The sequence below is a fragment of the Pteropus alecto genome, unplaced genomic scaffold, assembly GCF_000325575.1.
Source record: "Pteropus alecto unplaced genomic scaffold, ASM32557v1 scaffold164, whole genome shotgun sequence".
NCBI classification, from domain to species: domain Eukaryota; kingdom Metazoa; phylum Chordata; class Mammalia; order Chiroptera; family Pteropodidae; genus Pteropus; species Pteropus alecto.
In genome coordinates, this window is record NW_006439568.1 from 949,275 (window position 1) to 960,722 (window position 11,448).

Here is an 11,448-nt window from a genome sequence, read left to right on the forward strand (position 1 = left end):
CCCTCTTTCGCTCGCTCTGCCCTTTCCGCCCCTCCCCAGAGAAGAGTGTCCAGCTCCTCCCGGGGCTGCCCGCCCGCCGCTCCTTCCCTGCCCACCTACTATGAGGAGCGGCTCCTCCCACCTGCCCATAAAAGCCAAGTGCATGTTACCAGCACCAGATCAGAGCACTTTCCCGGTCCTCTCCTGTGGGAGCCCCCGAACCTCTCTTCTGGATCTTACGTGCTCAAGGTAAGACAACACTTCTGCAGGCATCTGACCTACAGGGGTTGCTGCGGGAAATAAGTCTCCTATGGTCAGCAGACTTACTGTTTGGTTTGAGCTTAGTCTTATGGATGCCAGATCAGCTGCTCCTTTAACTAGCAACTGGTTTGAAAACAAACTTCTGTTTGAACTGTAAAATAAAAGTTCATTTTGGGCAGAAACAGCAGCATAAATATCGCAAAAAACTTTTTTCTCTTTTTAAATCACTTTTCCCCTGCTGCTGACTGTTGCTGAGGTTAAAATGTATCCGTTTGGGGCGTTTTACTGACGTTTTTCATTGTAAATACCTCACATTATCAGTGGGGGCAAGGAAAACTTTGTCCCATTGTCAAAAATGTGCTTTAAAAGAACACAATTAGTTTCCTAAAAATAGCATAGTCAAAAGGTCTGCTAACAATTTTGTGATGTTTTCCAAACCCCCAAGACAGCTTCCGTGAGTCCTTTAAAAAATATCTTTCCAGGTTTAAGCGCTTGGAAAAAATGATGTGAACGGGTGCCCTTTACACAGGACGGTGATCAGGTGGCTGGTAGATAGGAAAGAACAAATCCAAGTTTACAAGTTGGGGCAGAATATGCTCTCACAAAGCTCTCTTTTCAAGACATCCTAAAATGAGAATTGGGTTGGAAGTAAAGTGTATAAAAGGACTTCATGGATTTCTATACACACACCTAAACATCAAGTGTTTCAATATGTTTCACAGTAAGAGAAAAATACAGGCCAAATTATACAATACTTCTGTGTACACCAGACAGTTGTAAAGAAAGAACCGCTAGAAGGCTTTAGAGGTTTGAACTCTGCTTGCCACCTTCTTTTCCCTCATCTGGTAAATTAAAATCGACCTGATTGACACCTAGTTTTCACAGAGATATCCAGTGGATAAGCTACTCTCATTTTTGAAGACTGAAATCTTCTTATTTCTGAGGTTTGAGAGTGAGTGTCGTGCACCTGTGAAAGGAAAAACATATTCCACAGCTACTTTTGTAAAACCAGACACTTGGTCTATGAAGTTTGGCATCAAAATCTGTGGGCTGTGTGGGATGAAACTCTCTCATGTGGGAGAAAAACCCTCTTCCAATGTTTCCTCTGGGGAATTGCACAAGACCGCTTAAAGAAGGCAAACCAAAGCTGGCAGTCAGGAAACCAAACCACTATTTGAGCTCTTAAGATTCTTAAAGTAAGAGGGGAAAAGTATGACTTTTTTTTTTTTTTTTGGTTTGTTTATATTGTTTAACTTGAAAAAGGAAAACTCACCAAAGCTGTAAAAAAATGCTCCACTATTAAAGTAGAATCATTAGAAGTTTAACTGAGGGTCTTCCAAACTTATTCTCCTTATGGTTTGCATATCAAAAGAAATAATAAAGATATTTTAAAATTCTGTTTGGCATGGAGGGGATTCAATGCTATTATTCAAATGAAAGTTATATGTAAAGCTTTCTGTCATATGAAATTTTGCTTCATTGGAAAAAAATTATTGCAAAGAGTGTGGTTTTCTTTAAGAAAATGATATAAAATTACTATTGGCCAAGATAAAATGTGACCTGGGCATATTGAAATAGCTTTTATCTCAAGCCACAGTGCAGACAGCTTGCTTCATATCTGATGTAAGTGGGTAATCAACCGTGACAAGAGCACAGGTATGAGACAAGGCCAAACCAAGTGTGTGGTATGTCCAAGTTCATTCTTCTTTTATGGTAGTGTCGGAATCACGCCCATCATCACAAGGGTGAAAATACACTGCCTCATTCAGCAGATTCCCTTAAGGGAAGTTATCTTTTCTGCGAGAAAAAAAAAAAAAAAAAAAGTGCTCCCAGTGTAAAAAAACTCCCCGTTGTTCCTAAGTTTGGTGATGAAAAGTGTTCTCCCAGGGTTTGCTTCTGCTTTTCCTGGCAGTCGATCTATTCCACCAGCTACGAACCATTTAACAGTAACTGCCTCCCCCATGTGCCATCAAGTTCAACACCCTGAATAACTGAGTGAGATCATCTTAGATTGCTCATGATCTAACTCCCCTAGGGGCCTTTACCAGACACTTAAAGTAATTCTTTCTCCATGGGGTGCACATCAGGCAAGATGACACTTCCCTTAAGTTTTTAGAAAAATCATTGGCGGGGGTTTCAAGTAGTTACCCTAGTGTCTCCCTATTTGCACAGGAGTCTCCTCTTTATGCCATTGTATGGCTGCCCCCAGATTGGGTTCATGGCCAAAACCATCCAACATTATTCCATCAGGCTTTGAACAAATCCTTAATGTTTCTAAAAAAGAAAAGATGAGCAGCTACCTGGTTCATTAGATACCGAGAGGGTGCTCTGCTGACTTTGAGGGCCTGCTGTACCTAGGGAAACACATGTTTCAGATTTTCTACTATTCTCAAAGGTACAAAACAATATTCTTTTCATGATCGGAAAGCATACTCCACTGTATTTCCACTTGTGAATCAAAAATCAAGGAGAAGAGAATATGAATAAGTAGAGAACTGAGAGAAAGCTGGAAGGAATTGCTCCTAGGAAGTGCTCCAAGAGAATAGAAAGACCAGAATCTATTACAAACGCACCTTCTTTTTGCCCTTACTTACATGGAATATGAGGAGATGCGGAAGAGCAGAATCCATATCTGCTCTTGTATTTCTTTCTGAAATCAGTGAGAGTATTTCTACCAATAAGTTAAGATCCATCTCCTCCGTGCCCTTCCTACAGAAGGGAACAGCTCAGTTATAAAAACAAGAATGATTGCAGATCTGCCCCATGTTAAAACCAACACGATTTTGCCAGTTATAATTTTAAACGCTATATTATGAGTATAAAAAACCCTCAGAACATATTTTCAAGTAATGGGTGATTCACAGCAACAAAACCAATCCTAGTTCTCCCAAAAGGCTCGATGCTGGGTAATTATTAGCAAATTAGAAATTAGTAGTAGCAATTTACTCTTTCTTATTCATGGTCACCCACTTTGGGATGGCAATTTGTAGAGCAATTAGGATGCAGACATATTTCTCAACCTCGTCCACCAAGGAACCCTCTGAGAACTAGGCGTTTCTTCATGCCTTAGCTTTCTCTTCCACCAGATACCCATAAACCCATAAATTCATATACGTAATTTAAAGAAGGTACATATCCTGAGACTAGAGTGCAGTCTTCTCTTTGGAGAGGTGCAGTGTTCTAAATATTGAGTGAAAAAAAAAAAAATTAAAGGAGAGGAAAGGTGGAGGTTAAGGAGAGAATGACTGCCCTTTGAAATTTAGAGAGTCTTTCTCTTTTCAATTTTGTGTGAAAAGGACTCCTTCCTAACTTACCAAAGCATCCAGAATTTCTTTTTAAAAAGGACTAGCTCACAAATTGTTAGAAAATTGTGAAAATATAATGAAAACGTACTTCCAGTGGCCTGGCAGTCATTAACAGCAATTTACACCCTAGAGCAATAAATTAGAGTGCTGCTAAACTTCTCCTTTCTAGAGAGACAAGGGGTAAAGAGTGGGAGAGAGAATTAAACATATTTCAGCACCAACGGAGAAAGGCACTAATCTGATATTCCACTACCGCTTTGGAACTATGTTTGCTGTTTGAGGAAGAAGGTTCTTTATAGTCTTTCCTCAAGCAAATAGACTTGCAGAGAGACACAAAAGTCAAAATATCTATAATCTGGGGTCCCTGTGTATGCAAATTCAAAGAGCCATTGAAATTGCACAGCATCAAACTGAAGTAACAAACAAAAATGTTCCCCAAACTGACCACAGAGTAATCAGTTAAATAATAATGAATTCTAATAATAATGATGAATTCTCAATGTAGCATGATAGCACGAGCAACTCCCAGCACTTATAGCTGAGTATATAAAATATTAAAACATATCTGATCTTCTGTTTATTTTGGGCTTACTTCTATTGTCCTTCCTGGAAAACAAAAGCTGCCCTTCTCTCCTTCGGCACAGGATTTGTAAATGCAGTCATAACCCCTCTGTGCTATCTTTTTTCTCTCTCAGTGGAAGAAATCTCCTTTTAATTCTTATAGATCAAGTTTCTGGAGTACAAGTCATACTTGTGGCTTTCATCATTACTAAAAATCTCATACTTTCTTAAACAGGATGTCAATTTTTATTCCAACAAAAAAAAGGCTTTATATTTTCTAAACTTTAATTCATATACCTTGAAGAAAGGTAATTTAAAATCACTAGTTGCCTCCAATAGACTCTCTGAAATAAAGTTTCAAAGCAATTTTATTTACTAGTCCCTATTCTAACTTCTTAAGTATTGAAAAACTTATTTATAGAATCACAGAATATAAATGCTGGGAAGATCCTTGGAGCTAATTTTAACTAAAGTTAATTTTACAAATTAGAAAAGAGTCAAAGAGGTTGATACCTTACCCAAGGTCACCCAGATGTGTGTAGCAGAACCAGGGCTGGAGTTAATGTAGCCAGACTCTCTGATCAGCACTCTGTCTTGAATAACTGTAATAATGTGTCTTCCCCACACAGTGCGTACATAAGATGTCTCAGACGATATTGAGAATTCTGTTGGAACCTAGCATACAGGGTTCTCAGAAACCATAATTGGTAGAGGTATTGGGCTGCAGCTATACCTCTACCACAGAATGTCTAAACATTGATCCAAACCCCCGTGAAGAGTGAAATCACTGATTGTCATCATCATAGGGACTTTATATGGCTTTCTCCATTCCAGGACCTGGTACATAGTAGTTCCTTGGGTCAATTTGTGTTGAGTGGGTGAGTGAATTAAAAAAAAAAACCAACTAAGTGTTAAATATTCATTTTTCTTAACTGCTTTCATAAAAATCCTTATAAAGAGTGTATAAGGACTTATAGGTACTCAAATCTCAAACATATCAACTTTAAGATCCTCCTTTGCTTTAGGAAATATAGAAGAGTTCTGTAGCCTTATCAATGGCTAAGCTATTTCCCTGCCTACAGTACTGTCACTAGTCCTCCCATATTTATTTGAATACCAGAAGTTATATTATTTTTTACAGCAGACTTAAACATCTAGTTCCAATATTCATGTCGCATAACAAATGTATTATTTTGTGATGAATTTATAGCATAACCTTCCTCTTCTCCCACCCAATAGATACTTGTACCTTCCCAGGTCTTTAATGAGAAAAAGGGTAAAATATGCATAATGGACAGTCAGAGAAAACTTTGAGGGACATACTGGTTGAGGGATGTAGGCATGAGATGTGCTGAGACAAAAGAAAGGGGTCATCAAAGGGCCAAGAGTATAGAGACAGAATGGTGCAGGTTGTAGGGTTTATTCCTCTGAAACAGTAGAGGGAGAGACTCCAGAGAGTTTTGAGATGTTGGAGAAGAAATTTCTTAATAGATTGTCTGAACCAAGACTCTCAAATGTTTAGGAGATAAAATCCTATTTGGGTCAGGCTTCTTTCAGTACAACATCATACATCATTTGACGACTAGCTTTATAAGTATTATAACCATTAAAACTCTTCTTAACCCTCAACTGGACTTCATTTGGGAAAAGAGCCTCATTTGACCTCATTTGGACTTGACTCTGACTCAATATACTATGTCTATGTCATCAAAATGTTCTCTGCTAAGATCACAAAACAATTTTTGGTAGTATATAAAGTTACTCCAATATAGAAAATGATGAAGGTTGAAAAGAACATTTGTGCATTATTTCTGGAAACGACTTACCCTAAATAAGTGGACAAATGTGTGACCCCAGATACATCTTTGCTTTCCTCTAAAGCATGCCTGACAATTGTTTGCATATATTTGAAATAGTAATTGCGTTTCTGAAATTGATTTATTGTATGTTAAAGCTTACATAGTCTATGACTAAGCATCATTGTGAAAACATTCTTTTAAGTAAGTCTTCCTTGAAGACTGCCTCTCTTAAGCTCTCTACTGATGTGTTTACATCACAGGATATTTAGGCATTGGCATCATGTGATGTGCTGAGATTAAAGACAATTAATCACTTTGTGTGCTACTTTTCCAACTCCAACTGAATAGGCCTGGGTGTGGGTGTCAGCTGTTGGCTTCTCCAGGAGATAAAATATATCCAGCCTGTTGGGGAGCTTCTCCAGTGCCCTGTTAGCTAGATAAAACAGCTGTTTTTCTGAAAGCCTGGACCAGTGGCCTCCATAATTAAAGCTCCATGTACTAGAGCAACTATGGCTGGTGTGTGTAGTTTTGCTACCCAGAAGCAGAGTGGCTAAGCCACCGCTACCTTTAGTTCAACAGGAAGTCAGCAAATCTTAAGCGCTAGTTGAAGAGCATTGTCCTAGGGCAGCTGGGAGACATTTTGACAGCTATCATGCCTTTTAGTATGTTCCTCCAACTATCACCATGAGCTCTCTAAAGATAAACCTGAACTTAGTTCATAAATTCAAAGCGATGACTGTAGATTATTTTATGTCTTTAAAGAGCTTTACTTAGCGATTGTCTAGTCTTAAAGTTTAGGGCTCATGGTGTTCATCAGTGCTATAAATTCAAACGAGCGGCCTTGTGTTAAAAAGCAGATCCAAGATAAGGCCAAGAAGTACACGAGGGGAGACACTAGGTGGAGCTAAAAATTTCTGGCTTAGATGGCCAAGATTGTTGAGGTTGGAAGAAAAGAGATCTGCAGCAAAAATCTGCTATTGGATCCACAATTCCTAATTTAACAACACATCTAGTTCCCCTTCCAGCTCCCAGTTTATTCCAATCTCCTGTTCTAATGAGTTGTGAGGATGTCTTCAATCAGCAGAGGGAACTAGGGGGCTGAGTGTCTCAGAATAGAAAACTAATTCCTAAAGGGGGGCCTTCAGATTTGAATTTTTCTGATAAAAGGCAGAGCAAGGTGTGCTTTGCCAACAATGGCTAAAATGTACCATGGAAATGTATCACACTGTTGGTTTCCTTTTAAAAGCAAAACAAAACAAAACAAAAAATCCCAATTTAAGCCTTTAGGAGTAAATCACCTGTATTTCAGCAATGCCAGAAATATCCAGGCTTGTAGAAGTTTATTAGAAAGAAAACCAAAGCAATCTTAGAAAATCTTATTTCCTAGGCCACCACCAGCCAAGACTAAATGCTCAATTCGGTAATAAACAAACCCTGGCAGCTAGGGGTCGACAAGAGGGAAAGACGGAGAGAGCCGAGCTTGAGGGCCAGGCTGAGAAGATCTCATGAGTTTCAAAAAGAAGTCCTGGGGTCTTGCCATGACTAGACCCTCCTGTCACCAGAGAAGGGGGAAAGGAGCTGGAAGAAAGAAAGCAGAAATGGGCCAACAGGTTTCTCCAACTAAGATGGCCCAGAACCTGCACTCCTGTGTCTGAGTCTCTCCAGGGAACGGCCACAGCCCTGCCTAGACCAAAGTGAATACCTTTCCGTTGAACAGTTCCATTGCACAGCTGTGTGGGGATGGCTTGTTAAGACTTGAGATACTTGCATAATTCAGAATCCTTTGGGGGATAGAGATCAATTAAGACCATTAAAAAAAAAAAAAAATCCCTGGCACACCAGAGAAGGGCTGCTTGCTTTGTTAAGATTATGACATTCACAGGAAAACAGAGCAATCCTCTCTTCAAGGCTATTGCTGATGTCAATAGAGATGACCCTATGAAGTTGGAATGCATGTGGCCTGAGAAGCCCTATTCCAGAAAAATCTTCAATGTTTTAATCTCAAAAACACCTGACTCTTTGGGCAAGTCATTGGTCATCTCTGTGCCTTACTTTATTTATCTTACACAGAAGAACAATTCTCAAATAGCCACTCTGTTTACCATTTAGAGGCATTTGAGATCCTGTAAAAGTATTTTATAAAATGATGCTACTTAAGCATACGTTGTTACTATTGCTTAGTACAGTGAATGGATTATACCCACAACACCTGGTATTTATACAGAGCCAAATCGAAAGAGAATAAAATTCCAAATAAGCGCATAACCTTCCAAGATATAGCAAGAACATTTTTGTGTTTTAGAATACAGAAGACAATTCCACATGTCTCAAAGGGTCAGACAAGGTCAAGGGTAAGTAGAAAAAGAAAAAGAAGCAAAAATTTGGGCTTAAGAGTCTCAAAAGGCTGATATGTTCACCTGTCCCTATTTTGATGCCAGTCAAAAAATAATTCCTCACACAAACAAGATTGTAATTTAAAAATTCTATTTTAACTGGAGAAAGGTGAAATTTTTAATAATGACTGTTATGTTGTGTAAAATCCCCGAATGCCTCTTTTCAACATTTTCCAAAGTATATTTCAAAAATAGCAAGACCTGGGACATTAATATGAGTTTATGCAGAAAAATGTTGTGGTCAAATAAATTTTAGAAACACTCAATAAAACAATATGATTAATTTTATTCACTGCAAGACTTGACAAAAACCTAACATGCTAGGTATGTATTCTTCAAAAAAGTTAGTCAACAACATGCCCTAAACTTACTTGATGACAAATCTTCTCAGCCTCAGAGCATCTCTTAGGACTGGTATTCTACAAATGACTTGGGGACAGTTTAGGAATCGCCACCCTGCTTCATTATTTCAAGATCTACCGAGACACGGTGCTTTCAGTGTTACTAGTCAGTATGTAATACACACTGAGTGTCAGTAAAAATTGTGTTATGTTAAATCATAAAATAAGAAACGATCCCGATGCTTTCATCTGTGATTTCCAAACACAGATGAAAAAGGAACAAAAGAAGCAGATAAACATGTTTTGAGCCCACAGCTCAGTTCTTTATAATAATAGTAATAGCAGAAATGCCAAAATAACTTAAATATTTTACATATTCTAGATAGAGAGATGAATGAATGGATGGATAGATGGATGAAAGGAGGAGGGAAAGGAGAGAAAGAGGGAAGGAGGAAGGAAGGCCGGAAGGTGGGAAGATCAAACATTGAAATGATCTCTTCTTTCCCACTGTCTGGATATTGTGTTATTAATAGAGAAATGACCAATAATAAGCAATAAGTCCAGTAAACAAGGAGTCTAGATAATTTTGTGAATTAGATCAACAATCTCTGAGCTAATAATTTTGTTTCACCTTAACCACCATTAATTAACTTAACTCATTAGCCAAACATCTTTCTTGAGCATTTACTTTTTCACCATCAATAGGTAGCTAATTCCTACAATAGGAACACACTCACTGATATTTTTGTATATCTTGCTACATTGGGGATTATTTGGTTTATCTGTGATGCTCAGACCTCCCACCCCCATCAAATCCATATTTCTCTTAGGGCTCTACTCTGGGAATTCTCTTTTGCCTTCACAAAGATAATGCCTGGAGGCCAGTATCCCAGAAACAGCAGAGTGGAGCACCCTCTCCTTTAAGAAAATAAATAGCAAACAGTCATCCAAGACAGAAACTCAAACTTATCATTACTAGTTATAATAGATATATTTATTAAATGTCTAACAGGACTAGACATTGTGCTTGTCTCATTATCTCTGTTCCTTATATTAACCCTATGAGGACAGTTTTATTATTCTCAGTTTAAAAATGAGAAAAACCAAACCTCTACTTGGTCAAACATCTTGCCCAGGGTCACACAGCTAAGAAGGGGCAGAACCAGTATTCCCATCGAGATCACACTCCAAAGTCCATAGTCTTCCCGCTTCTCCGTGCTGTCTCTCATGATGTCGTGTCAGAAAAGGGAGAAAAAACATCAACTCCCTATGACAATGCCTCTGACTCATAAAGAAAGTGAGAGAATTCCAGTGGCTTTGTTCCTAGACACTGCCGACTGGCTCTGTTTCTTGTTTAATACTGTGATTTTAATTTATTTTTCTTTCTTGTATTTTTTCCTAAAAGCATGCTGTCATTTCAGAGCCAAAAAAGTAAGAGCTGTGTAACTAGGAAAAAAAAAAGATATCATTTCTCCCTAGGGTAATTTGTAAGGGCTAAGTTTTCTCCATAAATTCTCCCCAGTGATCACAAGTTGCTTGGCATAGATCTGGTAAAGAGAGTGACAACCTAGCATGTCATTCCTAAGGCAGTAGAAATCCCCATAATTATATGAGAAACAGACTGAAACAAAGGCACTACAGCACATTAAAGAAACCTGAATCTGGCTTGCCAGATCATTCTCTTTGGTGTTACTTTTACTACAATCTGTAGCCAGATGGTGATAGTCAAAACAATTTAAATGATTTCCTCAAGCCATCTGAGTCAGCTACACAAATGTCTATGTTATCTACACTTACTGCCTAACCTACCCTGAGGGTATATATGGAAATAAGTTTACGGTGCACCCTTCCTTTGTTCTGTGCCAAAGACAAAAGAGAAAACAAGGTCTAGCTCTTTCCAAGTGATCACATTCTGCTATCTTTTCTTGCTTTTGTACTTGATCTTCCCTCTCTGCATGTAGCATTCCCTACTTAATTTACTGAATTAATCTGTACTCTTCCAAAATTCGGATCAGGTGTCCTCCTCTAAGAAAACATGCCTGCAACCAGCACATTATGCACCTCTTTCATGCTCCCCAGCACTCTGTGCACAGCCCGTCAAGGCCTTGGTCACTCTGTAATGGCATTAATTTGTTTTATGTACAGAGCTGTAAGCCCCTTGCAGAAGGATTTATGTCTTGTTTATCTCCACACCCTCAATGCTTTGCACATAATAGGAGGATAATAAATATGCAAAGAAGGAAAGGGAAAAAGAGGTGGGGAAATATAATTCAGTGTCCATGAATGAGAAGGCTCTAAATATGCTTTTTTCTATCCCCATAGATTATTCCAAGACACAGTTTGACCTAAGTCCATTCATGCCCATGGACACATACCTACGGTGTTACTAGGCTCAACTCTGGAGCTAACCATGGTATACAAGATAAATTCCCATCAGCATGTTAATATTAAATACTGGCCTTCTACACACCAAATAAGGTATATAGGGAAAAATATTTGCTGGGTGGTGCCACTGTCCCAGGACCATCAGTATGCTGCTCAAAAAGTTTCAGTGAAATTATGAAATACAGAACAAACACCTTAGCTTAATAGTCAAGTCCCTTAACCGAGTCTCCCACCCCAGTCCATCTTTCTATCTTCATCCCTCTCTAATCAGTAACAGGAATTTGACCTAAGCCAGAAAAGCTTTCTTCCTCTAAACATTCTTATTTCTTTTCTCCATGGAATGTCCTCCATTGTCCTTTTCATCTGTCAAAATAACCATAAACTCAAGGTCCTATTAAAGTCTTTCTAAATATTGCTCTGTATA

The 11,448-nt window shown here is 38.5% G+C and overlaps 1 protein-coding gene across 2 annotated transcripts in view; it reads left to right on the forward strand.

The window, feature by feature from the left end:
* The first annotated feature begins 45 nt into the window (after positions 1–45).
* Positions 46–11,448, forward strand: part of COL8A1 (collagen type VIII alpha 1 chain) — a 138,850-nt gene continuing 127,447 nt past the window's right edge. Inside the window, exon 1 of one of the 2 annotated variants that reach the window (XM_015593029.2) lies at positions 46–228. The gene's annotated coding sequence lies outside the window, so the exon portion shown is untranslated. The remainder of the gene's footprint in view (positions 229–11,448) is intronic. The other variant, XM_006916544.3, reaches the window with a different exon arrangement.